The sequence below is a fragment of the Manis javanica genome, chromosome 16 (assembly GCF_040802235.1).
Source record: "Manis javanica isolate MJ-LG chromosome 16, MJ_LKY, whole genome shotgun sequence".
Classification (NCBI taxonomy): Eukaryota; Metazoa; Chordata; class Mammalia; order Pholidota; family Manidae; genus Manis; species Manis javanica.
In genome coordinates, this window is record NC_133171.1 from 61,895,017 (window position 1) to 61,899,844 (window position 4,828).

General features: G+C 40.5%; 1 pseudogene; it reads left to right on the forward strand.

The window, feature by feature from the left end:
• Nucleotides 1-485: 485 nt before the first annotated feature.
• Nucleotides 486-578, forward strand: LOC140846930 (U6 spliceosomal RNA; annotated as a pseudogene).
• The last annotated feature ends 4,250 nt before the right edge of the window (nucleotides 579-4,828 follow it).

Below are 4,828 nucleotides of genomic sequence, written 5' to 3' on the forward strand. Positions count from 1 at the left end.
CAAAGAGTAAAGATCCTTAAACTAAGTATATCTATTTTGTGGAAAACTCATTGCTACATTTTTCTCCTTTCATTACAGATAAGTGAAAACATTATCACATGCATTTTTGTATTGCATTTAAGAACCACTGATCACCTGCTGATAAAGCTTTTCACTCTTTCTGTCATCTCACTTCTTTCTTTAGGAAGAGCAGACCTCTTGGTACAGTAAGGATTTAGAATGAAAGCAAATAGGCTTTATGACAAACCATAAATTGTGAGTCATAGTTCTCTCTGAAAGTCATTACTTCACTGTTCACTGGTGTTCAATTCCCAGGAGATGGATTCTCTACCTTTCCTTAGATCTTAGCACATAGCCATTGCTTGCAAGTGAATCTGATGGACTTAGCCAAGGTCACATGATTGTATACTAGCTAAAAGCTGAGAGTAACAGAAAGTGAGTACCTGACTTGTTCGGCTTTTACAGTGTGGGTAAAATTCAGAATAGTGTTTACTTTGGCAACACATACACTAAAGTTGGAATGAGTATGGCCCCGGTGCAAGGATGACATGCAGATTCATTAAGTGTTCCATATTTTTATTTTTTTGTTTTGTCTGATTGCCGTGGCTAGGACCTCCAGCACTATGTTAAATAACGGTGGGGAGAGTGGGCATCCCTGTCTAGTTCCCGATCTCAGAGGAAAAGCTTTCAGCTTCTCGCTGTTCAATATAATGTTGGCTGTGGGTTTTTCATAGATGGCCTTTATTATGTTGAGGTACTTGCCCTCTATTCCCATTTTGCTGAGAGTTTTTACCATGAATGGATGTTGAACTTTGTCAAATGCTTTTTCAGCATCTATGGACATGATCATGTGGTTTTTGTCTTTCTTTTTGTTGATGTGGTGGATGATGTTGATGGACTTTCGAATGTTGTGCCGTCCTTGCATTTCTGGGTCATGGTGTACGATCATTTTGATGTATTTTTGAATTCGGTTTGCTAATATTTTGTTGAGTATTTTTGCATCTTTGTTCATCTGGGATATTGGTCTGTAGTTTTCTTTTTTGGTGGGGTCTTTGCCTGGTTTTGGTATTAGGGTGATGTTAGCTTCATAGAATGAGTTTGGGAGTATCCCCTCCTCTTCTATTTTTTGGAAAACTTTAAGGAGAATGGGTATTATGTCTTCCCTGTATGTCTGATAAAATTCTGTGGTAAATCCATCTGGCCCGGGGGTTTCGTTCTTTGGTAGTTTTTTGATTACCACTTCAATTTCATTGCTGGTAATTGGTCTGTTTAGATTTTCTGTTTCTTTCTGGGTCAGTCTTGGAAGGTTGTATTTTTCTAGGAAGTTGTCCATTTCTCCTAGGTTTCCCAGCTTGTTGGCATATAGATTTTCATAGTATTCTCTAATAATTCTTTGTATTTCTGTGGGGTCTGTCATGATTTTTCCTTTCTTGTTTCTGATACTGTTGATTTGTGTTGACTCTCTTTTCCTCTTAATAAGTCTGGCTAGAGGCTTGTCTATATTGTTTATTTTCTCAAAGAACCAGCTCTTGGTTTCATTGATTTTTGCTATTGTTTTATTCTTCTCAATTTTATTTATTTCTTCTCTGATCTTTATTATGTCCCTCCTTCTGCTGACCTTAGGCCTCATTTGTTCTTTTTCCAATTTCCATAATTGTGACATTAGACCTTTCATTTGGGATTGTTCTTCCTTTTTTAAATATGCTTGGGTTCCTATATACTTTCCTCTTAAGACTGCTTTTGCTGTGTCCCACAGAAGTTGGGGCTTAGTGTTGTTGTTGTTGTTTGTTTCCATATATTGCTGGACCTCCATTTTGATTTGGTCATTGATCCATTGATTATTTAAGAGCGTGTTGTTAAGCCTCCATGTGTTTGTGAGCCTTTTTGTTTTCTTTGTACAGTTTATTTCTAGTTTTATGCCTTTGTGGTCTGAAAAGTTGGTTGGTAGAATTTCAATCTTTTGGAATTTACTGAGGCTCTTTTTGTGGCCTAGTATGTGGTTTATTCTGGAGAATGTTCCATGTGCACTTGAGAAGAATGTGTATCCTGTTGCTTTTGGATGTAGAGTTCTGTAGATGTCTATTAGGTCCATCTGTTCTAGTGTGTTGTTCAGTGCCTCTGTGCCCTTACTTATTTTCTGTCTGGTGGATCTGTCCTTTGGAGTGAGTGGTGTGTTGAAGTCTCCTAGAATGAATGCATTTCATTCTATTTCCTCCTTTAGTTCTGTTAATATTTGTTTCAGGTATGTTGGTGCTCCTGTATTGGGTGCATATATGTTTATAATGGTTATATCCTCTTGTTGGACTGAGCCCTTTATCATTATGTAATGTCCTTCTTTGTCTTTTGTTACTTTCTTTATTTTGAAGTCTGTCTTGTCTGATACCAGAATTGCAACACCTGCTTTCTTCTCTTTGTTGTTTGCCTGAAATATCTTTTTCCATCCCTTGACTTTAAGTCTGTGCATGTCTTTGGGTTTGAGGTGAGTCTCTTGTAAGCAGCATATGGATGGATCTTGCTTTTTTGTCCATTCTATTACTCTGTGTCTTTTGATTGGTCCATTCAGTCCATTTACATTTAGGGTGATTATTGAAAGGTATGAACTTATTGCCACTGCAGGTTTTAAGTTTGTGGTTACCAAAGGTTCAGGGTTCACTTCTTTACTATCTTACTGTCTAACTTAACTCGCTTGTTGAGCTATTATACATGCGGTCTGATGATTCTTTGTTTCTCTCCCTTCTTATTCCTCCTCCTCCCTTCTTCATATGTTGGGTGTTTTGTTCTGTGCTCTTTTTAGGAGTGCTCCCATCTAAAGCAGTCCCTGTAAGATGCCCTGAAGAGGTGGTTTGTGGGAGGCAAATTCCCTCAACTTTTGCTTGTCTGGGAATTGTTTAATCCCTCCTTCATATTTAAATGATATTTGTGCTGGATACAGTAGTCTTAGTTCGAGGCCCTTCTGTTTCCACTGCATTAAGTATATCATGCCATTCTCTTCTGGCCTGTAGGGTTTCTATTGAGAAGTCTGATGATAGCCTGATGGGTTTTCCTTTGTAGGTAACCTTTTTTTACTCTCTGGCTGCCTTTAATACTTTGTCCTTGTCTTTGATCTTTGTCATTTTAATTATTATGTGTCTTGGTGTTGCCCTCCTTGGATCCCTTGTAATGGGAGTTCTGTGTACCTCTGTGGTCTGAGAGGCCATTTCTTCCCCTAGTTTGGGGAAGTTTTCGGCAATTATTTCTTCAAAGACACCGTCTATCCCTTTTTCTCTCTCTTCTTCTTCTGGTATTCCTATAATGCGTATATTGTTCCTTTTTGTTTGGTCACTCAGCTCTCTTAGAATTCTTTCATTCCTGGAGATCCTTTTATCTCTCTCTGCATCAGCTTCTCTGCGTTCCTGTTCTCTGTTTTCTAGACCATTAATGGTCTCTTGCATTTCATCCATTCTGTTTTGAAGTCCTTCCAGAGTTTGTTTTATTTCTGTATTCTCCTTCCTTAATTCTTGCATATTTCTCTGCAAGTCCATCAGCATGGTTATGACTTTTGTTTTGAATTCTTTTTCAGGAAGACTGGCTAAATCTATCTCCCCAGGTTCCTTCTCAGGGGAAGATGTAGCAGATGCCGAAGCTGTCTGGGTTAGTCTTGTCTGGATCATATTTTTTTGCCTTTTCATGTTGACAGGTGCTATTGACTGTTAGCTGGGAGAGCCAAGCTTTTCACTTGCTACTGGCCTTTCTTTACTGGGACAACTGCGACCCCTAGTGGCTTGTGTTGGGTAATTGTGTGTAGGCTGGGTCTTTGTGTCTTGCCCGGCTGAAGTGTAGGAATTTTCCTTTCTGCCTTTCTGTGGGCGTGTTTTGCCTTAGGCTGTTTCTCTGCTTTCTCAGTGCAGGGAGGCGTAATGGATGGGGGGTGGGGGTGGGGGGGTGAGGGTGGGGGGGTGAGGGGGGTGCTGTTTGGCTGTTTACCTCTGTGAGGGGTCTCAGAGCTGTTGCCCAGGGGGTTAGTGCACCCAGTTTTCCCTGTAATTTCCAGCCACTGGGCTGTGACCTGTGTTGTTTCCGTCTAGCTGTTAAATCCCTGTCCCTTTAAGACTTTCAAAGAGCACTGGCTTTTCTTTGTCACAGGGGCATCAGCTTCGGCACCTGCTCAGAGGTCTTGCTGCCCCATTTCCCTGTTTCCAGCCCTCCATCCGCGCTCTGGTGCGGGTGGCTGGGGCTGGGTGTTTAGCAGTCCTGGGCTCCCTCTCCCTCCCTCCAGGAGCTTGGGGGGAGGTGTGCTGGGGTCCTGCCAGCGGGTCTTGTATCTTACCCCTTTCACCAGGCGCTGGGCTCTTGCACGTGTCGATGTAGTCAGGCTGTTGTCCTGTGTCTTCTGGCCTCTCTTTTAGGATTAGTTGTATTTGTTGTATTTTCAAAAATATATGTTTTTGGGAGGAGATTCCCACTGTTCTACTCATGCCGCCATGTTGGCCCGCCTCCGTGTTCCATATTTTTAAAAGAAAAAAATGATAAATTGAAAACAATAAATGAGGATTTGACTAAGCTGTCCTTAGAATGGTAAATTTCATCCTAGCTATTGAGTTCATATAATTGACTAAACCGATACTCCCTAGTGTAAAATATGTCTTAAGATTTAAAAAGTGGACTTAAAATTAAGCTAAGTTGTAGATAGGTCTAGATGAAATAAAAATGAAGATACTTTAAAAAAATGCAGAATACCCAGAATAGAAAGTAGGTTCAGAAGACCAAAGTATAATCACTACTGTACAGGCCTAATGTCTCCACTGATGAATGGGTGTAAAAGATGAATGTGGTCCACCAGCAGAAGGCT